This window comes from Halichoeres trimaculatus, unplaced genomic scaffold (assembly GCF_033239565.1).
Source record: "Halichoeres trimaculatus isolate MK-OKI-2021-1 unplaced genomic scaffold, fHalTri1.1 fHalTri1_scaffold_11, whole genome shotgun sequence".
NCBI classification, from domain to species: Eukaryota; Metazoa; Chordata; class Actinopteri; order Labriformes; family Labridae; genus Halichoeres; species Halichoeres trimaculatus.
This window is the reverse complement of record NW_027437189.1, coordinates 25,705,846-25,723,037: the sequence shown is the minus strand read 5'-3', so window position 1 is coordinate 25,723,037 and position 17,192 is coordinate 25,705,846.

Genomic DNA, 17,192 nt, shown 5'->3' with positions numbered 1-17,192 from the left:
AGCCCAGAACGTAAGGGCCGGACCTGAAATTTGGAGCCAAAATTGAAATTTTCACTTTGGCTGAAATTGCATGAATTATGTGTCCCCCGTGGAAGCCCATGCCATCCCAGGTGAGAAAAATGCATTCTGAATCAAGTCTGAGGGCTAAAACCTCTGTTTCAGGTTTTACCACATTGAGCCCAGAACGTAAGGGCCGGACCTGAAATTTGGAGCCAAAATTGAAATTTTCACTTTGGCTGAAATTGCATGAGATATGTGTCCCCTGTGGAAGCCCATGCCATCCCAGGTGAGAAAAATGCATCCTGATTCAAGTCTGAGGGCTAAAACATCTGTTTCGGGTTTTACCAGATTGAGCTCAGAACGTAAGGGCCGGACCTGAAATTTGGAGCCAAAATTGAAATTTTCACTTTGGCTGAAATTGCATGAAATATGTGTCCCCCGTGGAAGCCCATGCCATCCCAGGTGAGAAAAATGCATCCTGAATCAAGTCTAAGTGCTAAAACCTCTGTTTCAGGTTTTACCACATTGAGCCCAGAACGTAAGGGCTGGACCTGAAATTTGGAGCCAAAATTGAAATTTTTAATTTGGCTGAAATTGAGTGAAATATGTGTCCCTCGTGGAAGCCCATGCCATCCCAGGTGAGAAAAATGCATCCTGAATCAAGTCTGAGGGCGAAAACCTCAGTTTCGGGTTTTACCACATTGAGCCCAGAACGTAAGGGCCAGACCTGAAATTTGGAGCCAAAATTTAAATTTTCAGTTAGGCTGAAATTGCATGAAATATGTGTCCCCCGTGGAAGCCCATGCCATCCCAGGTGAGAAAAATGCATCCTGAATCAAGTCTGAGTGCTAAAACCTCTGTTTCGGGTTTTACCACATTGAGCCCAGAACGTAAGGGCCGGACCTGAAATTTGGAGCCAAAATTGAAATTTTCACTTTGGCTGAAATTGCATGAAATATGTGTCCCCCGTGGAAGCCCATGCCATCCCAGGTGAGAAAAATGCATCCTGAATCAAGTCTGAGGGCGAAAACCTCTGTTTCGGGTTTTACCACATTGAGCCCAGAATGTAAGGGCTGGACCTGAAATTTGGAGCAGAAATTGAAATTTTCACTTTGGCTGAAATTGCATGAATTATGTGTCCCCCGTGGAAGCCCATGCCATCCCAGGTGAGAAAAATGCATCCTGAATCAAGTCTGAGGGCTAAAACCTCTGTTTCAGGTTTTACCACATTGAGCCCAGAACGTAAGGGCCGGACCTGAAATTTGGAGCCAAAATTGAAATTTTCACTTTGGCTGAAATTGCATGAATTATGTGTCCCCCGTGGAAGCCCATGCCATCCCAGGTGAGAAAAATGCATCCTGATTCAAGTCTGAGGGCTAAAACATCTGTTTCGGGTTTTACCAGATTGAGCCCAGAACGCAAGGGCCGGACCTGAAATTTGGAGCCAAAATTGAAATTTTCACTTTGGCTGAAATTGCATGAAATATGTGTCCCCCGTGGAAGCCCATGCCATCCCAGGTGAGAAAAATGCATCCTGAATCAAGTCTGAGGGCTAAAACCTCCGTTCGGGTTTTACCACATTGAGCTCAGAACGTAAGGGCCGGACCTGAAATTTGGAGCAGAAATTGAAATTTTCACTTTGGCTGAAATTGCATGAAATATGTGTCCCCCGTGGAAGCCCATGCCATCCCAGGTGAGAAAAATGCATCCTGAATCAAGTCTAAGTTGTAAAACCTCTGTTTCAGGTTTTACCACATTGAGCCCAGAACGTAAGGGCCGGACCTGAAATTTGGAGCCAAAATTGAAATTTTAACTTTGGCTGAAATTGCATGAAATATGTCTCCCCCGTGGAAGCCCATGCCATCCCAGGTGAGAAAAATGCATCCTGAATCAAGTCTGAGTGCTAAAACCTCTGTTACGGGTTTTACCACATTGAGCTCAGAACCTAAGGGCCGGACTTGAAATTTGGAGCCAAAATTGAAATTTTCACTTTGGCTGAAATTGCATGAAATATGTGTCCCCCGTGGAAGCCCATGCCATCCCAGGTGAGAAAAATGCATCCTGAATCAAGTCTAAGGGTTAAAACCTCTGTTTCGGGTTTTACCACATTGAGCCCAGAACGTGAGGGCCGGACCTGAAATTTGGAGCAGAAATTCAAATTTTCAGTTAGGCTGAAATTGCATGAAATATGTGTCCCCCGTGGAAGCCCATGCCATCCCAGGTGAGAAAAATGCATCCTGAATCAAGTCTGAGGGCTAAAACCTCTGTTTCGGGTTTTACCACATTGAACCCAGAAGGTTAGGTCCGGACCTGAAATTTGGAGCAGAAATTCAAATTTTCACTTTGGCTGAAATTGCATGAATTATGTGTCCCCCGTGGAAGCCCATGCCATCCCAGGTGAGAAAAATGCATCCTGAATCAAGTCTGAGGGCTAAAACCTCTGTTTCGGGTTTTACCAGATTGAGCTCAGAACGTAAGGTCCAGACCTGAAATTTGGAGCCAAAATTGAAATTTTCACTTTGGCTGAAATTGCATGTAATATGTGTCCCCCGTGGAAGCCCATGCCATCCCAGGTGAGAAAAATGCATCCTGAATCAAGTCTGAGGGCGAAAACCTCAGTTTCGGGTTTTACCACATTGAGCCCAGAACGTAAGGGCCGGACCTGAAATTTGGAGCCAAAATTGAAATTTTCACTTTGGCTGAAATTGCATGAAATATGTGTCCCCCGTGGAAGCCCATGCCATCCCAGGTGAGAAAAATGCATCCTGAATCAAGTCTGAGGGCGAAAACCTCTGTTTCGGGTTTTACCAGATTGAACCCAGAACGTAAGGTCCGGACCTGAAATTTGGAGCCAAAATTTAAATTTTCAGTTAGGCTGAAATTGCATGAAATATGTGTCCCCCGTGGAAGCCCATGCCATCCCAGGTGAGAAAAATGCATCCTGAATCAAGTCTGAGTGCTAAAACCTCTGTTTCGGGTTTTACCACATTGAGCCCAGAACGTAAGGGCCGGACCTGAAATTTGGAGCCAAAATTGAAATTTTCACTTTGGCTGAAATTGCATGAAATATGTGTCCCCCGTGGAAGCCCATGCCATCCCAGGTGAGAAAAATGCATCCTGAATCAAGTCTGAGGGCGAAAACCTCTGTTTCGGGTTTTACCACATTGAGCCCAGAACGTAAGGTCCGGACCTGAAATTTGGAGCAGAAATTGAAATTTTCAGTTTGGCTGAAATTGCATGAATTATGTGTCCCCCGTGGAAGCCCATGCCATCCCAGGTGAGAAAAATGCATCCTGAATCAAGTCTGAGGGCGAAAACCTCTGTTTCGGGTTTTACCACATTGAGCCCAGAACGTAAGGGCCGGACCTGAAATTTGGGGCAGAAATTGAAATTTTCACTTTGGCTGAAATTGCATGAATTATGTGTCCCCCGTGGAAGCCCATGCCATCCCAGGTGAGAAAAATGCATCCTGAATCAAGTCTGAGTGCTTAAACCTCTGTTTCGGGTTTTACCACATTGAGCCCAGAACGTAAGGTCCGGACCTGAAATTTGGAGCCAAAATTGAAATTTTCAGTTTGGCTGAAATTGCATGAAATATGTGTCCCCCGTGGAAGCCCATGCCATCCCAGGTGAGAAAAATGCATCCTGAATCAAGTCTGAGGGCTAAAACCTCTGTTTCGGGTTTTACCACATTGAGCCCAGAACGTAAGGTCCGGACCTGAAATTTGGAGCCAAAATTGAAATTTTCACTTTGGCTGATATTGCATGAAATATGTGTTCCCCGTGGAAGCCCATGCCATCCCAGGTGGGAAAAAAGCATCCTGAATCAAGTCTGAGGGCGAAAACCTCTGTTTCGGGTTTTACCACATTGAGCCCAGAACGTAAGGGCCGGACCTGAAATTTGGAGCCAAAATTGAAATTTTCAGTTTGGCTGAAATTGCATGAAATATGTGTCCCCCGTGGAAGCCCATGCCATCCCAGGTGAGAAAAATGCATCCTGAATCAAGTCTGAGGGCTGAAACATCTGTTTTGGGTTTTACCACATTGAGCCCAGAACGTAAGGGCCGGACCTGAAATTTGGAGCCAAAATTGAAATTTTCACTTTGGCTGAAATTGCATGAATTATGTGTCCCCCGTGGAAGCCCATGCCATCCCAGGTGAGAAAAATGCATCCTGAATCAAGTCTGAGGGCTAAAACCTCTGTTTCAGGTTTTACCACATTGAGCTCAGAACGTAAGGGCCGGACCTGAAATTTGGAGCCAAAATTGAAATTTTCACTTTGGCTGAAATTGCATGAATTATGTGTCCCCCGTGGAAGCCCATGCCATCCCAGGTGAGAAAAATGCATCCTGAATCAAGTCTGAGTGCTAAAACCTCTGTTTCGGGTTTTACCACATTGAGCCCAGAACGTAAGGGCCGGACCTGAAATTTGGAGCCAAAATTGAAATTTTCCCTTTGGCTGAAATTGCATGTAATATGTGTCCCCCGTGGAAGCCCATGCCATCCCAGGTGAGAAAAATGCATCCTGAATCAAGTCTAAGTTGTAAAACCGCTGTTTCAGGTTTTACCACATTGAGCCCAGAACGTAAGGGCCGGACCTGAAATTTGGAGCCAAAATTGAAATTTTCCCTTTGGCTGAAATTGCATGAAATATGTGTCCCCCGTGGAAGCCCATGCCATCCCAGGTGAGAAAAATGCATCCTGAATCAAGTCTGAGTGCTAAAACCTCTGTTTCGGGTTTTACCACATTGAGCTCAGAACGTACGGGCCGGACCTGAAATTTGGAGCCAAAATTGAAAATTTCACTTTGGCTTAAATTGCATGAATTATGTGTCCCCCGTGGAAGCCCATGCCATCCCAGGTGAGAAAAATGCATCCTGAATCAAGTCTAAGTTGTTAAACCTCTGTTTCGGGTTTTACCACATTGAGCCCAGAACGTAAGGGCCGGACCTGAAATTTGGAGCAGAAATTGAAATTTTCACTTTGGCTGAAATTGCATGAATTATGTGTCCCCCGTGGAAGCCCATGCCATCCCAGGTGAGAAAAATGCATCCTGAATCAAGTCTGAGTGCTTAAACCTCTGTTTCGGGTTTTACCACATTGAGCCCAGAACGTAAGGGCCGGACCTGAAATTTGGAGCCAAAATTGAAATTTTCACTTTGGCTGAAATTGCATGAAATATGTGTCCCCCGTGGAAGCCCATGCCATCCCAGGTGAGAAAAATGCATCCTGAATCAAGTCTGAGGGCGAAAACCTCTGTTTCGGGTTTTACCACATTGAGCCCAGAACGTAAGGGCCGGACCTGAAATTTGGAGCAGAAATTGAAATTTTCAGTTTGGCTGAAATTGCATGAATTATGTGTCCCCCGTGGAAGCCCATGCCATCCCAGGTGAGAAAAATGCATCCTGAATCAAGTCTGAGGGCGAAAACCTCTGTTTCGGGTTTTACCACATTGAGCCCAGAACGTAAGGGCCGGACCTGAAATTTGGGGCAGAAATTGAAATTTTCACTTTGGCTGAAATTGCATGAAATATGTGTCCCCCGTGGAAGCCCATGCCATCCCAGGTGAGAAAAATGCATCCTGAATCAAGTCTGAGTGCTTAAACCTCTGTTTCGGGTTTTACCACATTGAGCCCAGAACGTAAGGTCCGGACCTGAAATTTGGAGCCAAAATTGAAATTTTCAGTTTGGCTGAAATTGCATGAAATATGTGTCCCCCGTGGAAGCCCATGCCATCCCAGGTGAGAAAAATGCATCCTGAATCAAGTCTGAGGGCTAAAACCTCTGTTTCGGGTTTTACCACATTGAGCCCAGAACGTAAGGTCCGGACCTGAAATTTGGAGCCAAAATTGAAATTTTCACTTTGGCTGATATTGCATGAAATATGTGTTCCCCGTGGAAGCCCATGCCATCCCAGGTGGGAAAAAAGCATCCTGAATCAAGTCTGAGGGCGAAAACCTCTGTTTCGGGTTTTACCACATTGAGCCCAGAACGTAAGGGCCGGACCTGAAATTTGGAGCCAAAATTGAAATTTTCAGTTTGGCTGAAATTGCATGAAATATGTGTCCCCCGTGGAAGCCCATGCCATCCCAGGTGAGAAAAATGCATCCTGAATCAAGTCTGAGGGCTAAAACATCTGTTTTGGGTTTTACCACATTGAGCCCAGAACGTAAGGGCCGGACCTGAAATTTGGAGCCAAAATTGAAATTTTAACTTTGGCTGAAATTGCATGAATTATGTGTCCCCCGTGGAAGCCCATGCCATCCCAGGTGAGAAAAATGCATCCTGAATCAAGTCTGAGGGCTAAAACCTCTGTTTCAGGTTTTACCACATTGAGCTCAGAACGTAAGGGCCGGACCTGAAATTTGGAGCCAAAATTGAAATTTTCACTTTGGCTGAAATTGCATGAATTATGTGTCCCTCGTGGAAGCCCATGCCATCCCAGGTGAGAAAAATGCATCCTGAATCAAGTCTGAGTGCTAAAACCTCTGTTTCGGGTTTTACCACATTGAGCCCAGAACGTAAGGGCCGGACCTGAAATTTGGAGCCAAAATTGAAATTTTCCCTTTGGCTGAAATTGCATGTAATATGTGTCCCCCGTGGAAGCCCATGCCATCCCAGGTGAGAAAAATGCATCCTGAATCAAGTCTAAGTTGTAAAACCGCTGTTTCAGGTTTTACCACATTGAGCCCAGAACGTAAGGGCCGGACCTGAAATTTGGAGCCAAAATTGAAATTTTCCCTTTGGCTGAAATTGCATGAAATATGTGTCCCCCGTGGAAGCCCATGCCATCCCAGGTGAGAAAAATGCATCCTGAATCAAGTCTGAGTGCTAAAACCTCTGTTTCGGGTTTTACCACATTGAGCTCAGAACGTACGGGCCGGACCTGAAATTTGGAGCCAAAATTGAAATTTTCACTTTGGCTTAAATTGCATGAATTATGTGTCCCCCGTGGAAGCCCATGCCATCCCAGGTGAGAAAAATGCATCCTGAATCAAGTCTAAGTTGTTAAACCTCTGTTTCGGGTTTTACCACATTGAGCCCAGAACGTAAGGGCCGGACCTGAAATTTGGAGCAGAAATTGAAATTTTCACTTTGGCTGAAATTGCATGAATTATGTGTCCCCCGTGGAAGCCCATGCCATCCCAGGTGAGAAAAATGCATCCTGAATCAAGTCTGAGTGCTTAAACCTCTGTTTCGGGTTTTACCACATTGAGCCCAGAACGTAAGGGCCGGACCTGAAATTTGGAGCCAAAATTGAAATTTTCACTTTGGCTGAAATTGCATGAAATATGTGTCCCCCGTGTAAGCCCATGCCATCCCAGGTGAGAAAAATGCATCCTGATTCAAGTCTGAGGGCTAAAACATCTGTTTCGGGTTTTACCAGATTGAGCTCAGAACGCAAGGGCCGGACCTGAAAATTGGAGCCAAAATTGAAATTTTCACTTTGGCTTAAATTGCATGAAATATGTGTCCCCCGTGGAAGCCCATGCCATCCCAGGTGAGAAAAATGCATTCTGAATCAAGTCTGAGGGCTAAAACCTCTGTTTCAGGTTTTACCACATTGAGCCCAGAACGTAAGGGCCGGACCTGAAATTTGGAGCAGAAATTGAAATTTTCACTTTGGCTGAAATTGCATGAAATATGTGTCCCCCGTGGAAGCCCATGCCATCCCAGGTGAGAAAAATGCATCCTGAATCAAGTCTAAGGGGTAAAACCTCTGTTTCAGGTTTTACCACATTGAGCCCAGAACGTAAGGGCCGGACCTGAAATTTGGAGCCAAAATTAAAATTTTCAGTTTGGCTGAAATTGCATGAAATATGTGTCCCCCGTGGAAGCCCATGCCATCCCAGGTGAGAAAAATGCATCCTGAATCAAGTCTGAGGGCTAAAACCTCTGTTTCGGGTTTTACCACATTGAGCTCAGAACGTAAGGGCCGGAACTGAAATTTGGAGCCAAAATTGAAATTTTCACTTTGGCTGAAATTGCATGAATTATGTGTCCCCCGTGGAAGCCCATGCCATCCCAGGTGAGAAAAATGCATCCTGAATCAAGTCTGAGTGCTAAAACCTCTGTTTCGGGTTTTACCACATTGAGCCCAGAACGTAAGGTCCGGACCTGAAATTTGGAGCCAAAATTGAAATTTTCACTTTGGCTGAAATTGCATGAAATATGTGTCCCCCGTGGAAGCCCATGCCATCCCAGGTGAGAAAAATGCATCCTGAATCAAGTCTGAGGGCTAAAACCTCTGCTTCAGGTTTTACCACATTGAGCCCAGAACGTAAGGGCCGGACCTGAAATTTGGAGCCAAAATTGAAATTTTCACTTTGGCTGAAATTGCATGAAATATGTGTCCCCCGTGGAAGCCCATGCCATCCCAGGTGAGAAAAATGCATCCTGAATCAAGTCTGAGGGCTAAAACCTCTGCTTCAGGTTTTACCACATTGAGCCCAGAACGTAAGGGCCGGACCTGAAATTTGGAGCCAAAATTGAAATTTTCACTTTGGCTGAAATTGCATGAATTATCTGTCCCCCGTGGAAGCCCATGCCATCCCAGGTGAGAAAAATGCATCCTGAATCAAGTCTGAGTGCTAAAACCTCTGTTTCGGGTTTTACCACATTGAGCCCAGAACGTAAGGGCCGGACCTGAAATTTGGAGCCAAAATTGAAATTTTCACTTTGGCTGAAATTGCATGAAATATGTGTCCCCCGTGGAAGCCCATGCCATCCCAGGTGAGAAAAATGCATTCTGAATCAAGTCTGAGGGCGAAAACCTCTGTTTCAGGTTTTACCACATTGAGCCCAGAACGTAAGGGCCGGACCTGAAATTTGGAGCAGAAATTGAAATTTTCACTTTGGCTGAAATTGCATGAAATATGTGTCCCCCGTGGAAGCCCATGCCATCCCAGGTGAGAAAAATGCATCCTGAATCAAGTCTGAGGGCTAAAACCTCTGTTTCGGGTTTTACCAGATTGAACCCAGAACGTAAGGTCCGGACCTGAAATTTGGAGCAGAAATTGAAATTTTCACTTTGGCTGAAATTGCATGAATTATGTGTCCCCCGTGGAAGCCCATGCCATCCCAGGTGAGAAAAATGCATCCTGAATCAAGTCTGAGTGCTAAAACCTCTGTTTCAGGTTTTACCACATTGAGCCCAGAACGTAAGGGCCGGACCTGAAATTTGGAGCCAAAATTGAAATTTTCACTTTGGCTGAAATTGCATGAATTATGTGTCCCCCGTGGAAGCCCATGCCATCCCAGGTGAGAAAAATGCATCCTGAATATAGTCTGAGGGCTCAAACATCTGTTTCGGGTTTTACCAGATTGAGCTCAGAACGCAAGGGCCGTACCTGAAATTTGGAGCCAAAATTGAAATTTTCACTTTGGCTGAAATTGCATGAAATATGTGTCCCCCGTGGAAGCCCATGCCATCCCAGGTGAGAAAAATGCATCCTGAATCAAGTCTGAGTGCTAAAACCTCTGTTTCTGGTTTTACCACATTGAGCCCAGAACGTAAGGGCCGGACCTGAAATTTGGAGCAGAAATTGAAATTTTCACTTTGGCTTAAATTGCATGAATTACGTGTCCCCCGTGGAAGTCCATGCCATCCCAGGTGAGAAAAATGCATCCTGAATCAAGTCTGAGGGCGTAAACCTCTGTTTCGGGTTTTACCACATTGAGCCCAGAACGTAAGGTCCGGACCTGAAGTTTGGAGCAGAAATTCAAATTTACACTTTGGCTGAAATTGCATGTAATATGTGTCCCCCGTGGAAGCCCATGCCATCCCAGGTGAGAAAAATGCATCCTGAATCAAGTCTAAGGGGTAAAACCTCTGTTTCAGGTTTTACCACATTGAGCCCAGAACGTAAGGGCCGGACCTGAAATTTGGAGCCAAAATTGAAATTTTAACTTTGGCTGAAATTGCATGTAATATGTGTCCCCCGTAGAAGCCCATGCCCACCCAGGTGAGAAAAATGCATCCTGAATCAAGTCTAAGTTGTAAAACCTCCGTTTCAGGTTTTACCACATTGAGCCCAGAACGTACGGGCCGGACCTGAAATTTGGAGCCAAAATTGAAATTTTAACTTTGGCTGAAATTGCATGAAATATGTCTCCCCCGTGGAAGCCCATGCCATCCCAGGTGAGAAAAATGCATCCTGAATCAAGTCTGAGTGCTAAAACCTCTGTTTCGGGTTTTACCAGATTGAGCTCAGAACGTAAGGGCCAGACCTGAAATTTGGAGCCAAAATTGAAATTTTCACTTTGGCTGAAATTGCATGAAATATGTGTCCCCCGTGGAAGCCCATGCCATCCCAGGTGAGAAAAATGCATCCTGAATCAAGTCTGAGGGCTAAAACCTCTGCTTCAGGTTTTACCACATTGAGCCCAGAACGTAAGGGCCGGACCTGAAATTTGGAGCCAAAATTGAAATTTTCAGTTAGGCTGAAATTGCATGAAATATGTGTCCCCCGTGGAAGCCCATGCCATCCCAGGTGAGAAAAATGCATCCTGAATCAAGTCTGAGGGCTAAAACCTCTGCTTCAGGTTTTACCACATTGAGCCCAGAACGTAAGGGCCGGACCTGAAATTTGGAGCCAAAATTGAAATTTTCACTTTGGCTGAAATTGCATGAATTATCTGTCCCCCGTGGAAGCCCATGCCATCCCAGGTGAGAAAAATGCATCCTGAATCAAGTCTGAGTGCTAAAACCTCTGTTTCGGGTTTTACCACATTGAGCCCAGAACGTAAGGGCCGGACCTGAAATTTGGAGCCAAAATTGAAATTTTCACTTTGGCTGAAATTGCATGAAATATGTGTCCCCCGTGGAAGCCCATGCCATCCCAGGTGAGAAAAATGCATTCTGAATCAAGTCTGAGGGCGAAAACCTCTGTTTCAGGTTTTACCACATTGAGCCCAGAACGTAAGGGCCGGACCTGAAATTTGGAGCAGAAATTGAAATTTTCACTTTGGCTGAAATTGCATGAAATATGTGTCCCCCGTGGAAGCCCATGCCATCCCAGGTGAGAAAAATGCATCCTGAATCAAGTCTGAGGGCTAAAACCTCTGTTTCGGGTTTTACCAGATTGAACCCAGAACGTAAGGTCCGGACCTGAAATTTGGAGCAGAAATTGAAATTTTCACTTTGGCTGAAATTGCATGAATTATGTGTCCCCCGTGGAAGCCCATGCCATCCCAGGTGAGAAAAATGCATCCTGAATCAAGTCTGAGTGCTAAAACCTCTGTTTCAGGTTTTACCACATTGAGCCCAGAACGTAAGGGCCGGACCTGAAATTTGGAGCCAAAATTGAAATTTTCACTTTGGCTGAAATTGCATGAATTATGTGTCCCCCGTGGAAGCCCATGCCATCCCAGGTGAGAAAAATGCATCCTGATTCAAGTCTGAGGGCTCAAACATCTGTTTCGGGTTTTACCAGATTGAGCTCAGAACGCAAGGGCCGTACCTGAAATTTGGAGCCAAAATTGAAATTTTCACTTTGGCTGAAATTGCATGAAATATGTGTCCCCCGTGGAAGCCCATGCCATCCCAGGTGAGAAAAATGCATCCTGAATCAAGTCTGAGTGCTAAAACCTCTGTTTCTGGTTTTACCACATTGAGCCCAGAACGTAAGGGCCGGACCTGAAATTTGGAGCAGAAATTGAAATTTTCACTTTGGCTTAAATTGCATGAATTACGTGTCCCCCGTGGAAGTCCATGCCATCCCAGGTGAGAAAAATGCATCCTGAATCAAGTCTGAGGGCGTAAACCTCTGTTTCGGGTTTTACCACATTGAGCCCAGAACGTAAGGTCCGGACCTGAAGTTTGGAGCAGAAATTCAAATTTACACTTTGGCTGAAATTGCATGTAATATGTGTCCCCCGTGGAAGCCCATGCCATCCCAGGTGAGAAAAATGCATCCTGAATCAAGTCTAAGGGGTAAAACCTCTGTTTCAGGTTTTACCACATTGAGCCCAGAACGTAAGGGCCGGACCTGAAATTTGGAGCCAAAATTGAAATTTTAACTTTGGCTGAAATTGCATGTAATATGTGTCCCCCGTAGAAGCCCATGCCCACCCAGGTGAGAAAAATGCATCCTGAATCAAGTCTAAGTTGTAAAACCTCCGTTTCAGGTTTTACCACATTGAGCCCAGAACGTACGGGCCGGACCTGAAATTTGGAGCCAAAATTGAAATTTTAACTTTGGCTGAAATTGCATGAAATATGTCTCCCCCGTGGAAGCCCATGCCATCCCAGGTGAGAAAAATGCATCCTGAATCAAGTCTGAGTGCTAAAACCTCTGTTTCGGGTTTTACCAGATTGAGCTCAGAACGTAAGGGCCAGACCTGAAATTTGGAGCCAAAATTGAAATTTTCACTTTGGCTGAAATTGCATGAAATATGTGTCCCCCGTGGAAGCCCATGCCATCCCAGGTGAGAAAAATGCATCCTGAATCAAGTCTGAGTGCTAAAACCTCTGTTTTGGGTTTTACCACATTGAGCCCAGAACGTAAGGGCCGGACCTGAAATTTGGAGCCAAAATTGAAATTTTCACTTTGGCTGAAATTGCATGAAATATGTGTCCCCCGTGGAAGCCCATGCCATCCCAGGTGAGAAAAATGCATCCTGAATCAAGTCTGAGGGCTAAAACCTCTGTTTCGGGTTTTACCACATTGAGCCCAGAACGTAAGGGCCGGACCTGAAATTTGGAGCCAAAATTGAAATTTTCACTTTGGCTTAAATTGCATGAAATATGTGTCCCCCGTGGAAGCCCATGCCATCCCAGGTGAGAAAAATGCATCCTGAATCAAGTCTGAGGGCTAAAACCTCTGTTTCTGGTTTAACCACATTGAGCCCAGAACGTACGGGCCGGACCTGAAATTTGGAGCCAAAATTGAAATTTTCAGTTTGGCTGAAATTGCATGAAATATGTCTCCCCCGTGGAAGCCCATGCCATCCCAGGTGAGAAAAATGCATCCTGAATCAAGTCTAAGGGGTAAAACCTCTGTTTCAGGTTTTACCACATTGAGCCCAGAACGTAAGGGCCGGACCTGAAATTTGGAGCCAAAATTAAAATTTTCACTTTGGCTGAAATTGCATGAAATATGTGTCCCCCGTGGAAGCCCATGCCATCCCAGGTGAGAAAAATGCATCCTGAATCAAGTCTGAGTGCTAAAACCTCTGTTTCGGGTTTTACCACATTGAGCTCAGAACGTAAGGGCCGGACCTGAAATTTGGGGCAGAAATTGAAATTTTCACTTTGGCTGAAATTGCATGAATTATGTGTCCCCCGTGGAAGCCCATGCCATCCCAGGTGAGAAAAATGCATTCTGAATCAAGTCTGAGGGCTAAAACCTCTGTTTCAGGTTTTACCACATTGAGCCCAGAACGTAAGGGCCGGACCTTAAATTTGGAGCCAAAATTGAAATTTTTACTTTGGCTGAAATTGCATGAAATATGTGTCTCCCGTGGAAGCCCATGCCATCCCAGGTGAGAAAAATGCATCCTGAATCAAGTCTGAGGGCGAAAACCTCTGTTTCGGGTTTTACCACATTGAGCCCAGAACGTAAGGTCCGGACCTGAAATTTGGAGCAGAAATTCAAATTTTCACTTTGGCTGAAATTGCATGAATTATGTGTCCCCCGTGGAAGCCCATGCCATCCCAGGTGAGAAAAATGCATCCTGAATCAAGTCTGAGGGCTAAAACCTCTGTTTCAGGTTTTACCAGATTGAGCCCAGAACGTAAGGGCCGGACCTGAAATTTGGAGCCAAAATTGAAATTTTCACTTTGGCTGAAATTGCATGAATTATGTGTCCCCCGTGGAAGCCCATGCCATCCCAGGTGAGAAAAATGCATCCTGAATCAAGTCTGAGGGCTAAAACCTCTGTTTCGAGTTTTACCACATTGAGCCCAGAACGTAAGGGCCGGACCTGAAATTTGGAGCCAAAATTGAAATTTTCTTTTTGGCTGAAATTGCATGAAATATGTGTTCCCCGTGGAAGCCCATGCCATCCCAGGTGAGATAAATGCATCCTGAATCAAGTCTAAGTTGTAAGACCTCTGTTTCAGGTTTTACCACATTGAGCCCAGAACGTAAGGGCCGGACCTGAAATTTGGAGCCAAAATTGAAATTTTCACTTTGGCTGAAATTGCATGAAATATGTCTCCCCCGTGGAAGCCCATGCCATCCCAGGTGAGAAAAATGCATCCTGAATATAGTCTAAGGGTTAAAACCTCTGTTTCAGGTTTTACCACATTGAGCCCAGAACGTAAGGGCCGGACCTGAAATTTGGAGCCAAAATTGAAATTTTCAGTTAGGCTGAAATTGCATGAAATATGTGTCCCCCGTGGAAGCCTATGCCATCCCAGGTGAGAAAAATGCATCCTGAATCAAGTCTGAGGGCTAAAACCTCTGTTTCGGGTTTTACCACATTGAACCCAGAACGTAAGGTCCGGACCTGAAATTTGGAGCAGAAATTCAAATTTTCACTTTGGCTGAAATTGCATGAATTATGTGTCCCCCGTGGAAGCCCATGCCATCCCAGGTGAGAAAAATGCATTCTGAATCAAGTCTGAGGGCTAAAACCTCTGTTTCGGGTTTTACCAGATTGAGCTCAGAACGTAAGGTCCAGACCTGAAATTTGGAGCCAAAATTGAAATTTTCACTTTGGCTGAAATTGCATGAATTATGTGTCACCCGTGGAAGCCCATGCCATCCCAGGTGAGAAAAATGCATCCTGAATCAAGTCTGAGGGCTAAAACCTCTGTTTCGGGTTTTACCACATTGAGCCCAGAACGTAAGGGCCGGACCTGAAATTTGGAGCCAAAATTGAAATTTTCTTTTTGGCTGAAATTGCATGAAATATGTGTTCCCCGTGGAAGCCCATGCCATCCCAGGTGAGATAAATGCATCCTGAATCAAGTCTAAGTTGTAAAACCTCTGTTTCAGGTTTTACCACATTGAGCCCAGAACGTAAGGGCCGGACCTGAAATTTGGAGCCAAAATTGAAATTTTAACTTTGGCTGAAATTGCATGAAATATGTGTCCCCCGTGGAAGCCCATGCCATCCCAGGTGAGAAAAATGCATCCTGAATCAAGTCTAAGTTGTAAAACCGCTGTTTCAGGTTTTACCACATTGAGCCCAGAACGTAAGGGCCGGACCTGAAATTTGGAGCCAAAATTGAAATTTTCCCTTTGGCTGAAATTGCATGTAATATGTGTCCCCTGTGGAAGCCCATGCCATCCCAGGTGAGAAAAATGCATCCTGAATCAAGTCTAAGGGGTAAAACCTCTGTTTCAGGTTTTACCACATTGAGCCCAGAACGTAAGGGCCGGACCTGAAATTTGGAGCCAAAATTGAAATTTTCACTTTGGCTGAAATTGCATGAATTATGTGTCCCCCGTGGAAGCCCATGCCATCCATGGTGAGAAAAATGCATCCTGAATCAAGTCTGAGTGCTAAAACCTCTGTTTCGGGTTTTACCACATTGAGCTCAGAACGTAAGGGCCGGAACTGAAATTTGGAGCCAAAATTGAAATTTTCACTTTGGCTGAAATTGCATGAATTATGTGTCCCCCGTGGAAGCCCATGCCATCCCAGGTGAGAAAAATGCATTCTGAATCAAGTCTGAGGGCTAAAACCTCTGTTTCAGGTTTTACCACATTGAGCCCAGAACGTAAGGGCCGGACCTGAAATTTGGAGCCAAAATTGAAATTTTCACTTTGGCTGAAATTGCATGAAATATGTGTCTCCCGTGGAAGCCCATGCCATCCCAGGTGAGAAAAATGCATCCTGAATCAAGTCTGAGGGCGAAAACCTCTGTTTCGGGTTTTACCACATTGAGCCCAGAACGTAAGGTCCGGACCTGAAATTCGGAGCAGAAATTCAAATTTTCACTTTGGCTGAAATTGCATGAATTATGTGTCCCCCGTGGAAGCCCATGCCATCCCAGGTGAGAAAAATGCATCCTGAATCAAGTCTGAGGGCTAAAACCTCTGTTTCGGGTTTTACCAGATTGAGCCCAGAACGTAAGGGCCGGACCTGAAATTTGGAGCCAAAATTGAAATTTTCACTTTGGCTGAAATTGCATGAATTATGTGTCCCCCGTGGAAGCCCATGCCATCCCAGGTGAGAAAAATGCATCCTGAATCAAGTCTGAGTGCTAAAACCTCTGTTTCGGGTTTTACCACATTGAGCCCAGAACGTAAGGGCCGGACCTGAAATTTGGAGCCAAAATTGAAATTTTCTTTTTGGCTGAAATTGCATGAAATATGTGTTCCCCGTGGAAGCCCATGCCATCCCAGGTGAGAAAAATGCATCCTGAATCAAGTCTGAGTGCTAAAACCTCTGTTTCGGGTTTTACCACATTGAGCTCAGAACCTAAGGGCCGGACTTGAAATTTGGAGCCAAAATTGAAATTTTCACTTTGGCTGAAATTGCATGAAATATATGTCCCCCGTGGAAGCCCATGCCATCCCAGGTGAGAAAAATGCATCCTGAATCAAGTCTGAGGGCGAAAACCTCAGTTTCGGGTTTTACCACATTGAGCCCAGAACGTAAGGGCCGGACCTGAAATTTGGAGCAGAAATTCAAATTTTCAGTTAGGCTGAAATTGCATGAAATATGTGTCCCCCGTGGAAGCCCATGCCATCCCAGGTGAGAAAAATGCATCCTGAATCAAGTCTGAGGGCTAAAACCTCTGTTTCGGGTTTTACCACATTGAACCCAGAACGTAAGGTCCGCACCTGAAATTTGGAGCAGAAATTCAAATTTTCACTTTGGCTGAAATTGCATGAATTATGTGTCCCCCGTGGAAGCCCATGCCATCCCAGGTGAGAAAAATGCATTCTGAATCAAGTCTGAGGGCTAAAACCTCTGTTTCGGGTTTTACCAGATTGAGCTCAGAACGTAAGGTCCAGACCTGAAATTTGGAGCCAAAATTGAAATTTTCACTTTGGCTGAAATTGCATGAATTATGTGTCACCCGTGGAAGCCCATGCCATCCCAGGTGAGAAAAATGCATCCTGAATCAAGTCTGAGGGCGAAAACCTCAGTTTCGGGTTTTACCACATTGAGCCCAGAACGTAAGGGCCGGACCTGAAATTTGGAGCCAAAATTGAAATTTTAACTTTGGCTGAAATTGCATGAAATATGTGTCCCCCGTGGAAGCCCATGCCATCCCAGGTGAGAAAAAT